Source organism: Photinus pyralis, unplaced genomic scaffold, assembly GCF_008802855.1.
Source record: "Photinus pyralis isolate 1611_PpyrPB1 unplaced genomic scaffold, Ppyr1.3 Ppyr1.4_LG3b, whole genome shotgun sequence".
In the NCBI taxonomy this organism is placed as follows: Eukaryota; Metazoa; Arthropoda; class Insecta; order Coleoptera; family Lampyridae; genus Photinus; species Photinus pyralis.
In genome coordinates this window covers 11758868-11773169 of record NW_022170510.1, presented here as the reverse complement: position 1 = coordinate 11773169, position 14302 = coordinate 11758868, and the positions used below count along the sequence as shown (strand labels likewise).

The following is a 14302-nucleotide window of genomic DNA, read 5'->3' as shown; positions in this document are numbered from 1 at the left end:
TCAAACAGATGCCACCAGTCATTCTAACTCTTATGGTTACTGAGAAACTTGGTTTTTGCAGGAGCACCAAGGAGGAAGATTAGAACGGTGTGTCAATGGGAGGCGCGTGAATGAATGGTCAAAATAGAATTTTTGAACAACTGAAAACCTGGCCATTAGTCACTTCTTCCATGTACCCATTCCATCCTGGGATACCAGCAGAGTCACAGGTTAATTTAAACCTATGAAATTGTTGGATATTTAAAACTGACTCCATGCAACAAGTGATTTGATACATTTCTTTTTTATTTCCACACCAAAAGGAAGATAAAAAGTTTTTAAAACATTTCTGGAAAAATACGATTTTACTTCATATAGGTTTTTTTGAGATTTTGAGAGAACTACGATGCCTTCAGCTAATTAAATTATCTGCAACTTCTATTCTATATGCTACTCGTAGAATCAATAGTTTAGCCGCATTTTCTGTCTAAAACTGAAATATTTTTGGAAAAAAATGCCTATTTTCAAAGTGCCGTAATTCGGTAACTAATTGACTTACAGAGCTCCGGCGCAAATTATCACACATTCAATGCTCTTCAAAAACGTATATAGTGACTTTCGTCGAAAAATGCATAGTTTAAAAAATATAGAGCCAAAAGTCCGAAAATTTTGCTGTTTTTCATGTACTACGCTTTTTCCATAATTTTTTAGAGAGTTGCAAACTTGAGTATACACTACCCTAATCGGTCCAAATAACATACTAGAAAATCAGAGACACATCATGTTTTGCGAATTTAGCGATTTTTGTGTCGATTGAATGGAATTAAAATATAATTATACGTGTTCATTTCAACCACGGATGGAATAAAGACTATAAAAATATATCATTTCGTTCACTTGGTTATTGTTACTCTAAGTTATGCCATTGCTCCGGAAAGTTTTACTGTTGTTAAAAAAAATGTAAATTAATATTTTATGTGAAAAGTAGTTTACCATCTGGAGCTCCTTGAAGTGTTAATATTTAACAGAACTGCTCGTTTTTAATATATTACAAGCACATCCTTGTAATATTGTTTTCAATAGTTATTCTACAGTTTGTTCTTATTCGATTGAATCAACCCGGACAACTAAAACCTGCGATCACTATCCTAGTAGAATAAGCATATTGTAGTCCGCTGTCAGACGTTAACAGCCGTAAATCGATGTGCTGTGGTGTGCGATAATCCCGAATAAAGAAATGTGCTGGGCACTCTCATGCATCCACTCAGAAGACCAAGTAAGCGTGTTTGTCTGGAGTTACTTGAATTTAATATCCACGGATGTTATCGTTGTATTTATTATTTCGGTACGCGTATTAGGGTATAGACTTAAAATTGCTTTGCATTAGGCACTATAGGCTCCTACTTGAATAATTCGTGTATGCGTTTACAGAGAATGAATAATAGATGAGGGGTCAAATCAATATCGAACTCGTCCTCTTCGCGCGTTTTCACTAATGAAATGGGAAATAAAATCTTACATCGCATTTTCTTTTATACCAAACTCTACAAAGATACTTTAGATAAATTTGCATTTTCTCGTCGAATCCCAAGTGTCGTGCGACGGTTGTAAGGGAAACTACTGAACCAATTGAGCTTAAATTTGTTATGCAGATTCTTTGTAAATACAAATAACTCGTATCGGGCGAGGAAAAAGATGAGGTCTACCAAATAATAGAGTTTCGGGGGTTCTTATGTTTATTAAACTTTTTGATACAGTGTCAAGGAGAATAACTGCACAATTTTTACCCGCAGTATGCACTGCATCTGGTACTGCCACATTATGCCTTTTTAACGATACCAGCCTTGAAACTTATCTAATACAGTTGAGTGGCGATCAAATATGGGAATGGATAATAATTTGAGTTTACATGCGTATCATAAAAAATTAGATTGCGAAAACGTAATAAAAATGTCATTTAGCTTTCAAGATAAGTTATGAAACATTTATCCATTCACTCGTAGGGTTTACGGCGACAGTAAAAAGGGATTGAAAAAAAATAACTTTATGAAACGAGAGCACATGGCGCATTCTCATACGTACATCTTTGATGATTTTATGCGACTGTGAACGGATAGTTTTTTTATCAACTGATAATGGCGATTTTCATAGAAATTTGGTTTGAGCGTTGGTCTTTTCATGTCATAAAAGATCATTCTAAGCTTTTTACGGTTTATTTATTCCCAATGCTTCCTTATCCCATTTCTGTGTTTATCTTTCTACAATCACTGCAATAAAGTAGAGTAGAGTTTTATGTTTGTTAAAAACATAAAAAAGTAGCAATTTGTCGAAAACTTCTTAATACGTGTACTACAATCAAAATTGACAAATTATTGTATGGAATAATGAAGTTTGACATAATGCAGTCTAGATACGGATATGTTTCAGTTTTAATAGTATATTATTATACGAGTTTAATAAGACGCTGTATTATCACACGAGTGCTTCAATGGAACGAGTGTGATAATACGTCTTATTAAACAAGTGTAATATACTATTTTATCTACTTTGCTTTACTGAATTCTTGGAATTTCGGCTGCTGAATTTACCGTATTAAACTAGGGACTTTTGTGACAGTTGATAACCCTGTATGTTCAAAGTAACACTGATCTAGTAGCAGTGAAACAAATTCAAATAATCTGTCATTTAATTTGGATGTAAATTTTTTGAAATGGAACACATTACCGTATGTAAACACAACCACGCACCATTCGTACACTTCACCCAGACTTCTATTCGTTTCATGCAGGTTCACATTGACCCTATTCCACCTACCGGACTATCCTACTGTCTGATCTGATGGCTCTGGGTAAGTATATTTGATGGCCAAGGACTATCCTCTCAAAATCATAACCACAGAGGAAGTGGCTGAAGCTTTTGTCACCTTTTGGCTATCACGGTTAAATTCCCATCATCTATCAGGGACGTTTTTTGTACCCTCAACATTGTTTTCGGCAATGATTCCACACCTGCAGTTACCACTCAGCAGCCAAAGGCCTAGTGGAACAAATTAATTGCTAACTCGAAGCAATGTTCGTGTGCAGCCCAATGCGTTCTGGCTCGAGGTACTCCCTATCGTTCTGCTTGGAATCTGTAGCATTTTCACGGAGAACTTTCAAGCTTCCTCAGCCGAGTTTGTTTACGGTTACACCCTTCAACCTCGATGGGCATCCTTGTAACGATTTAGAAACTTAAATTGCAATTGACTATAGGGATTATACCTTGAATATAACATGAAATCGGATAAGTTCGCATCAGCTATAATACAAAGTGGTACATTACTAATGTTCAAAGAAACACAATTAAATTAAAGACATTTACTGATTTTAAAATGAAAGTAACATTGTAGAGTTGGAAATCTTTTAGGTGTTAAGTGACCCCCATCGTGCTTGGTGCATCCAAATCGATGCACTCATAACGGTTAAAATGACGAGAACACAGCCTTCTTTTTACATCCTCGAATTCCGATAGTTCACATGCTTGCAGCCACCATTCTTGTTACTTTTTTACTTGGGAATCTAAAAGCAAGTATGGCATAAATGAATTGCAGATAATTGCATTTACTTACTGGTGCCATGTAACCGAAGAATCCACTTTCCCACAAGTACCTGCATTCTTTATTTCTAAGTAATAAACACACTAAAATTGCCAAACATTAGGTATTTCTTTACAATTATTGTGGATCACTTACCTACACTGATTTATATAACTATAGGAAAGTCTTCTTTACTATTAAACTTACACAAAAGTTCAATATTTCATTATCAAAACAAACAATTTAACCTCAATCACTGACGTTTGACATTGACATATTCTGTGCCGCGACGGATGTTACCAATATACGACAAATAAAAATCACCAAAAACACGTTAATAATAGCCTTCATAATTAAACTGTTTTTGATATAATAATGAGTCGATTAGTAACGCAAAGTAGATAAATGTCATTATTAAGACTAACGCAGCAATTGTTTTTTACTTTCCTCACTAGCGAGGAAAATCACATATTCTTCACCCTTTTTCGAGACGAAAGTAGTTTCAGAAAAAAACAATTTTTCCCACAAAGAGCGCCTTACATTCATAATGGACCATGTAATAGTATTTTACATTATTAGCCAGGTAAGTGAGTTTTTACTGGCGATAGGAGAAGTTGACTGGCGAGCCGTTAGGCGAGCCTGTCATCTCCTAGAGCCAGTAAAAACTATTACCTGGCGTATAATGTACAATATTTTATTTGTTACTCATTTGTAAACGTAAATAATTAGTTCTTAAATTGATCTTGAAGAAATGTCTAAAATATCATGTGATCCATGTAACAGAGACTTCGCATTAATTCTGGCCAATGAAATTACTAGATTACTAACTTGTAAAATTTTTACAGGTCTGCTGTCAGTTTTACAAGTCTGCTGTCAGTTTTACAAGTCAGTAGCGTTTAAACATGACGTTTACCCGTTTGCGTTTTGTCTTGTTAATCAACGTTTACAAGTGAGTAACAAATAAAGGGTTTTTCAATAGGGACGCTCGAACTTTGACAGCGAATAGCGGCCATCTTGGTAAAGCGATAGCTGTCAAATTTGGCATGAGTACTTATTTAGTCCTGTCATTTCACCATGGAACCAAAGAGTATCCATAATAGTTACTCTTTGATGGAACGCTACACCCTTCAAAAACGCGTAGAAATTGTTAAAATTGATTATCAAAATCAGTGCTGCGTTCGCCTAACGTTCTTTGCGTTGCGTCCAATTTATGGCTTTCATGGCCGTCCTGCCGAATCCACAATGCGTTGTTTAATAAAAAACTTGAGACAACGGGGTCAGTGATTGATGAAGCAGTTCCTGTGCGTCAAAGAAACACACGATTGTTGGAGAATATTATTGCCGTTCGGGACAGTGTGCGAGAAAGCCCCCGACAGTGCATTCTGCGTCGTGCGCAAGAATTGGGTCTTTCTGGGACGTCAAATTGGCAGATTTTGCACCTAGACTGAGTATTCATCCATATAAAGTTCAGTTCCCTAGTCTACGCAGACAAACCACAGTCAATTACGGCCCTAAATGCCAGCATAACTCGAGTTGTTTGTGAAATTGAGCCCAGTTTAAGCGAAGATGTCCAAAATTGGTCCACCAGAATATTACATGCACAGCGGAGTCGCGGGGGCCATTTGGCTGAAATTATTTTCCATACATAATGTCATCGAATATCCTTTAAAATATTATAAAAATTGTGGTAATATAACTTAAACAGGTTGTTTTATTTCATTTCAAAGTTCGAGCGTTCTTAATGAAAAACCCTTTATTACTTCAGCTATTAGTTGCTGGAAAACGAGACTGATCTGAAATATTGGTAACGGGCACCTACTTATTTAGTTGGTAATAACCTAATTATCTCCCGAGTCCTGAACATGTCAAGCAAATGAACTAATAAGGGAAACCCACCATGTGAATCTTTTAAGATTACTGACATTACTTTTTATCTGCCGTTTTGTTGCTGCTAATGGTATGAAAATGATGTATTTAACATTAGCTTCACTTAATCTGTATCTTTTAAGTGTCTTCAACCGTGTAATGAGTTCCATCATAAAAATGTAAAAAAGTCCAGTCAACAATAATTGTAGTCCCAGTATAATACAAGAAAACGAAAATTATTCAAGCATGTGACCTAATAAAACTTAAACCTCTATTTGTTCTTGTGAGAATTAAGCAATTTCAATTTTCTAACAATTTCCTTCAGCAAGAAGTAAGTTTTTATTCATAAGGCCCTTTAGCCACTTGAGTGCGTGCAGCGCACATTATTTATTTGTCTTTCATTTCGATTCGTGACTGGAAACCAGTGCAATTTAAGTTCATGTTGTAAGTTTCTTTTTAATTTTTTGACATAATCTCGCTATTAATCTTTTTTATAAAATTACTGGCTCACGTAACACTTTCCTTTCAATACTGTGTTGTAGGTTTGTAAACAAAACGGATACTTTTAGCTTTAAAATATTGTATTCAAAGATTATAGCATACTCACGCACCTCAAGATCAGGCAGGTACCTATACATTTTTATTCGTAAGGCTGATGCTTGTACCAATCCTTGAATGACGATAGTGAATAAAGTCAAAACGTCAATAATTATTTGTTTAATTATTATACAAAATGCCCGTAAACGCATTTCTACACATTTTTTTCTTTAAAGTCCTTCACATAGGTACCTTAGGTTCTTCCAAAGATTAGCACTACTGACCACTGATAAAGTTTTCATTTCACTGTTTCTATTCTGTTTGGTAGTCGCATTTTTTTAGGTTACTTTCTTTAGTAGTTGAAACTAACTAATTCAAAACTTTATTTTTGTAGGCGGAACTTTTTCCTCTAATAATGGTACTGAAAAAGTTTTCAATGGTATATTCAAAATGTTGTAACACTGAAAGAGTTCCTTGTAGCACCTAAATTACGTTAAATAGAATCGGCAAGGCATACTTCCCATAAACACAAATTTTAAAATAATATCATGGGGACAGCCAACATTTTAATGTATTACTGTGTGCAATGGTATGCGGTTAAATACACCACCCACAAAACGCCTGTCCCACTAAGTCAAAATACAAAACAACAATTTTATAATATCTCCTCATACACATCAGGTCTCTGCTGCAAAGGAAAATCCCAATATTGAATGAAGTTAATAGTTTGGGAGACTCAGTGGCCTCGATCAACTTCCGAAATAGGTGAAATACATCTCATTGGATGCAAAAAGAAGAATCTGACATAAAGACTCCACGCGGGCCGCACAATGGACTCGAATATATACACAATTAATTGATTGACAATAACAAACATTTATTTCGACACACATAAAACACATTATAACGTTTTTCTATACAGAATTATTATAACTACTAACAACAAACTACGTTTTGAATTAATCAAACTACTCGAATAAAAAGTGTGCGCCAGCTGCTTTTTTTTTGTCTCTAGTATTTAACAAAACACAATCTCCGCCATACAATGATCTTCTTCCGGTATTAACAAATAAAGCACCAATCAAACTTACAATTGAATACACAAATCTAAGTAAACAATTTACATAAGCAACAAAATTACGCATTTACAAACAATTCTAAAACCGGTATTTGTACATACTTCTATATTTTGTTTTTATTATAATATTATGTTTTCAGACGGTACAGTAAATTTCTTGATACTAAGTTTTCAAATGAAATCTTACAAATAATTTTAACGCGTTCATTCGTACCTGACACTACTGAAGATTACATGACATTTTATATTCATGTTATCGCTAAATGAGTGACCCCAGCTCTGATTCTCCTAGATAGTTGTCACGGTGATTCCAAGACATACATCGAAAATTTTACATACATGAATGCGTCACAAAATATGGTCGTATTTAGGAGGTTGGAGATAAATTTTAGGATTAGATCGTTAGTAAAACATTTTTTTTTGTTGCAGACTGGAATCTTGTCCTAACGTTACGTGCCACGCGTTAGTCGGGAAGTCAGCTACGGTAAGTGTACTGCATTGTTTGAGTCAATAAGACAAAGTGAGACTTAATATTTACAAAACTGAAGGCATTCCCTATTTGTGGGTGAGTTCGCGTACGTAATAAGTACCTACCTAACCGTTTTCCAGGCACTATACTGTGTGTATTTATAAGGAAATGGAAAATAAATGGTCATATTCAAAGTCTATTTCGGTTTGTTTCTATTTTTGTTTAACACTAACCAATTATCAAATGTAGATATCGTTCAGGTGTTCACATTTAAGAATAGTAGGTAGTACTCTCACACACGACGTTACAATTTATCGTTACTGCATCCGTTTCGACCGATGTCGTACTGCCTGCAGTACGATAAATTGTAACGTGTGTAGCCAAATCGTATGCTTCGCAGTACGCAGTTATCGAATCATGTGTAGAGAAAATGGCAGTTCTGCAAGCCGTAATGATTTTCTCATGACCTGCAGTTCTGCACGCAATACGACAAATCGTTACGTGTACAGGAGCGTTTAGTAGCTAAGTATCAGAACGAGAAACCAAACTCGCCGAAAACAGTATTAATTAACCGTGTTATTTACCAATTACTGGAAAGCGTTTAATTGAAATGCTTATACAGATTCGAAAGTAATTTACGTTCGGTAGCAATGTAAATTAGTTTTAACGGTAGATTTGTTTTTGGGGTGAGCATACTTATTAAGACTAGTTTACTGTGCAAATTTTAGTGTATACGTCTACCTGCCCTTAATTGACGCACTCCTTTTGAAATTGCGGTATGCATTATAACACTGATCTCTTGAACCATTGATAAAAAAGGTCACATGAAGTAGAATGTACTTAGTTAATATAATTGCTCTTGTCTGACCACTTTTAAAATCATAGTTAAAGCTAATAACAAACCCTCCAACACCCCACTTAAAATAATTTGAGAATTCCATCGACATGTTCATATTATGGCAATCCATGTTATCATTCCAAATGTGTACCTATGTTACACATAATTTGCAGATCGCATCGAGTGAACAAGTGCTCATGTGCCGGCTTGACAAGCGCCGGCATTACATAATGACATAAACATAGAGGACTCAACTAACATATAACTCTCGCCAGGAAAGATTGCCGGTCACAGCACACCTTGTGTTGATCTGCAATCTATGTTTTTCTTAAGAAGCGAGCGACTGCCGGAATAGGATCGTGCCAATGTTGAACGAAAAGTCTTTTTTTTTCAACATTGACATGCTATACTATCCCGGAAGTCGGTCACATCTTTAGAAAAACATAGATTGTAGACCGGGATCAAGTGTTCTGTGACCGGCAATCTTTCCTGGCGAGAAGTTTAGTGATACTAGGTAGTGCAACTATCCTGTAAGAATTGACTAGGCAAGAGTAGATAAACAGAACAGGAAGCAAATGTCTGCAAATACTATACAGTCAGCCAGTGCGGAAATACAAGTACATATATCTATAACCATAAAGGCTGATTCTCACTATACATAACGTTTCCATACCATATCCTTTCCATAACCAGTCCGTAAATTATTATACCTATGAAATTGACCTTTAAGTGATATGTGCGTAAGACCTTCAGCCGCGCGCTAATACACATTCTCCTTTTCGTTCACATATGGAAGGCGAATGTGTATTCCTCCTTTTACTGACACATTCTATACACAGTGCTCTCCAGTGCTCTCGCGGGACTGAACTCTCACACACTCACATGAACTCATAGAATCCTTGAACACGACGCGATTATATTTTTACTTGCGCGTTTTTTTTGCAATAAGCATTTTAAGGATAATAAGGATTTCCTATAGGAATTTCCTGTCTACTTTTACATGATAAAAGTCTCCTGAAAGACGCCTAATTTTATGCAACCAAAGTAACGGTTTGTAAATGGTCGAGATGCGCAAAGGGAACTGTGAATGCTGATTGATTAGGCTCAACTTTTGGGATTGTGTTTTATATGGCTAACGCTATGTGCATATTGAATTTCATTCAATTCGGTTCATAACTAACGGAGATGCCAAAGCTACCGGACATTTCTAAACACATTTCTCGTTCACACGGACAGATAGATGGACAGACAGACAAAGCAACAGACGGACAGACCAACGACAGGCGACAGACAGCAATACAACATTATAAACGATCTCTAGCATGTCAAAACGGCCTACTTTATTTTTTGGTCTACATTGCCAATTCACGAACTCCGATCTACAAATTTGATAAAGAACTCACCTGCAAAATTTCATTGTAATCGGTTCATTCGTTTATGAGATATCGTACTAACGGACGGACAGGCGGGCGGACGGACGGACAGACAGATAGTCACCACAAAATCATAAACTCGCTAGGAACTCGTTAATAAAGGTTTTGGCCTTAAGGCGAGTAACTTTAGCACATTTTCAATGAATGAATTAGTACTTCCCAAAAGGTGGTGTGTGTAACGGACTATTTATGTGTACTAACTACTAACTGAAACAAAGTCATTATGAAAACATAAATGACGAGAGCGTATTTTCCTCCTAATAATGTTAATACCGGGGCCGGAAAAAAATACCGCTCTGCAAGTACGTATCTACATGGCAAATACATAGTACGTACAGCGCTGGATTTACAGCCGTACATTTCAGGTGCACTTACGTATATTAGACGAGCCCTGGACGAGCCAGCAACAAATTTTCGTGACCAAGGTCCTCGCATGTTTCAGATAGTTGTATCATGAAGCTCGGTGTAAGTCAGCTGCGGTTCGGCGGGTGGGTAAAGCCACTGTGGCCTCCCACGCACATTGGAAAAAAAATATTTTAGTCAGTTCCCCCCTATTGAAATTTTATCAAATTACAGCTAACCCAATATCTTGAAGAAAAAAAGTCAGCTGACTATAACGTGATGGTCCTACAAACAGTGAAAAAAATGGCATATACATTTAAATTTCAAGGTGAAAATTCAAGATTAATTTCCAAGTTCCAGTGCTAAGTATTTGGCATTGCCGGTTTTGAACCATAACAAATCAAAAAGTTGATGTGATTTACTCCAAACCCACTAGCCATGTGTTGTTAATTGTATAAAGAAATTTTGTTCGAGCCCTTTTGTCAAGTTCGAGGCCGAGTTGCGGTTCGTTTAAAACAAGCCTTTTGTCAGCTCGAGGCCAAGTTGCAGTCTTTTGAAATGTAAGAAATCACGCGTGTCTATGCTAAAATTGGTGGCAAAGTAGTTGCCGAGGGGTTAACCGCGCCTCAAAATTTAGTACACTAATACCTCTAAATACGTGTAATACCCGATTTTGCTGAACTAATACCTACTACGTACCCACTATAGCACGTAATACCTATATTAATACCCACAAATACCTACTAATGCCTACTAATACAAATTAATACCTCTGGTTAAATTCCACATTTCGTAGTTGGAAATTAAGTGAAGGTTGGCACTGCGCATGCGCAAAACCAAATTTTGATTTTTACATTTTCTTTTATTCCAAGTGCCTATGGATCAAATATCATTTAATTTTAAATACCCTCCTAAATAAAAAAAAGTGTACAATTAGGCTCCTAAATGTATTTAAAATGTTCTCGAGCGAGGGGTGGGGTAGGGGTGTATATTACTCTACTGAGTTAAAAAATACATCCAGGCGTTTTCCCTCAGAATCACCTAGAGAGTCACGATGGACTGATAAATATTTTTCAGAAGAAGAGGGCGGTTCGCTATTCCGATAATCGAGGTGACAAAGAGATTAATACGGTATTTTCAGGTCTTCGCGAGGATATTCACTTTTGAATTCTACCATAGCTAGTCTATTGAACTCTCGCTCGTACGAATCTGAAGATGGCGGATGATTCAGAGGTAATTTTACTGTTATAGTCTTGAGGTCCCCTTAATAAGTTCTCCTCTCGGTTCTCCTAATAAAACTAAATAAACATAAAAAAAAGAAGCGTATTTCATTCCTAGATTCCCGTCTCCAGACGATTCTAAGCAACGTCGCATCTAAGCCGGGATTCGACGAAATCGTGGCAACAGCGCACGCTTTTCTCACGTTCCTATTATCGGTTGCCCATCGCCAGACCTATTCGCACATGTAAATTTTCATATACTAAGTGAATTAGGAATTTGAAAAAATTTAAAATCGTTTAAAACTGCAAAGTAAGTTACCGTTACAGCTTGTGTCTACTACCTGGCCCTAGTATTAAGTTTGAGTTGTGCTTCGTGAATCCAACAGATTTCATGCGCATATCACACAAGGTAATTATTATTTTATTGCAATGTATATTGTCAAAAAAATATTGATTGTCTAGGTAATATCTGGTAATATTCCCTTAAGTCTTCTTGTAAAGTAGACCATGGCTTTTTAAATTTAAACGCGATCCCCTGTAATAATTTATACGAGTAAGATTGGATATCGTCAACATTTTTTTGGCGGATAATTTCCATGGAAACAAAAGTATTCAATCTGGAGGGGACTATTTCCGGGAAAATGAATTTGGATGGATGCTGTAGGCTGTAGATTGAAAGATATTTTGAAAAGACGTTACATTGTGTAATGCTGAAGGAATCCCAAAGCTTTTATCATCAGATGCGTTTATAAAAGACATTCGTATCGTGTTCCTTCAATAACGAACCAAAGAAAAAATGCTATCGTATTTCCACCGCAAAAATGTATACAGAATAATACTGTATAAGTTGTACAACTGTAGGTATTTTCAACTAAAATATAATAATCATTTATGTCACCGTTTCTTTGAAAAACATGAATGAGTGTCTCTGTTAAACCTCTTTGAATAATACGTATCTACATGTTTTAAAAATAATGGTAGGGGGTGAAATAAATTTGGTTAAAATTTTGTGAATGTGGGCATTTATTTCATGCGTGGTACCAGAGACTTGCTATAACTAGACTGCGCCTAACGTATCTAAGGTGTTGTCGACACAGTATGCAACACACAATGCACCGCGGGGCAAAAATCGCTGAGATGATATGCAATTTAATGAAATAAGCTGTTATTTTAAATGTTCCGTCATTAATCATTCTCGTGATTAGCTCGAATTAGTGAACAGATAAATTTCTGTTGAGAATAAACCAATTAACTTAGGTTAACTTGTGCCTATCAACATGTACTCTGTCGATAAATTTTTAAATAATATGCTGATTTTCAACGGATAAAAGTTTAAAGGGCCAATGGATCAGAGCCATTCGAAGAGAAAAATTTACTCCCACCATAGTGCATTTGCGGGGAATGAAGCCGATTTTAGAAAGGTACCGACGAAGGTGTTAAACAATAATGCAATACCCAGCGTTTTCGACTTTCCCATTCACTTAAAATAACGTAGAACGACATCCTTTACCAGCAAGACAACGGCAATACCTATTTGCCTATTAGGTATAGACGTAACTAAGTATATTTCAGGTTTTGTTACAAGAAAAATAGCTAAGTCTGTTAAATGTTCCATATGTGCAGATGCGATATTCGCATCACAGAGTCATTCAAAGCTTTTAACTAGAAAAAATCGTGGAGGATTGTTGCACGTATCAAGCGATGCATTAAAAATTTACCAAATTGCTGAAAATGTGTTCAGGTTTTTCATTCAATCCACACCACACCGCGTTGTAAACAAAATGGTTATCAGCAGTCTAAGAAAAATAAATAACAATTACAGCCCATTTGGGTTTTTGGATAGGCATATATTGAATCAAAATCCGCTAAATAAGCATATCTTACTACTTACATCTTCAGTTTTAAGAGTATATTTTCCCATACGTGTTCACCACCAAAATGCACATATAAATCAAATTAGGACTAGAGTAAGGCAGTTATATACCAATTTAGTTCAAATAAAATACCAATAAATTCGATTAATACAGTTAACAGCTATATGTTATCTTTTTTGCTACTAAAATTTAGAATAAACATGGCTAAAGCAAGCTGCAGAACGTACGTCTGCCCCGCGATGAACAGTTGGTTGCCTATCCTATCTTGACAACAGGCGTTTATAGTAAAATCTACGTTACGCGCGGTCTAGTTATAACAAGTCTCTGGTGGNAGGGGGTCCGTTAACTTGGCTCCCCCACTGAGAGATTTGATAGTCGTATTATTTTAAAATGAATGCGCTCGTTATGCGCTCATATGCGCCACCGATAATAACTCTTGCGCCATTATCGTTTTTTAGAAATCCGAAAAAACATTGGGGGGGGGCAAGTGAACGTAGCCCCCCCCAGTACGTATTTTGTCCCTTGTAACTAGGTCACCTGATACATTTGGTTATGCGCTCAATTGCGCCACTTGAATTAAAGCTAGCGGCATTACGGTTAAGCCGTGACAAATTTTCAAAAAGTGGGGGAGCTAACTTATCGTTTTTAAAAGTTACTTTTTTTTAACATCTTTTCTTGTTTTTTTGGTTATCCTTAAATATATTTGGGAGGGACACACACAGGAAAACTATAAAACGGCACAAAATTTGGAAAATATAATTATAAATCAAACGATATCACGCTTGTATCTTTGAAATTGACAGCTAATGACAGTTCGACAGTTTAGTTCTAGTTGAAACTTCTAACAGACAGAATTCGTCACTCGTTTTATTTTTCAGGGTAATAGTGACTCGTGTTTTAACCAATCACAGTGAAGGTTAAACTGTCCCTATGCTTTCTACCGCTACCTTCTTAAAATGAATAGCGTTATAGTTCTATAGGTACTAAAAAAGGTTCTCAAAAACTATAATGCGCAAAGATTTCTGTTAACGGCACATTTTAGCGCATGATGAAAGGTACGATGTAGTACAAAAAACATGTTAAAAAACGTAA

General features: G+C 36.1%; 1 protein-coding gene across 1 annotated transcript in view; it reads left to right on the top strand.

The window, feature by feature from the left end:
* Positions 1-1188: 1188 nt before the first annotated feature.
* LOC116166366 overlaps positions 1189-14302 on the top strand; it is a 49546-nt gene continuing 36432 nt past the window's right edge. The window contains exons 1-2 of the mRNA XM_031481320.1: positions 1189-1255; positions 7464-7518. The gene's annotated coding sequence lies outside the window, so the exon portion shown is untranslated. The remainder of the gene's footprint in view (positions 1256-7463; positions 7519-14302) is intronic.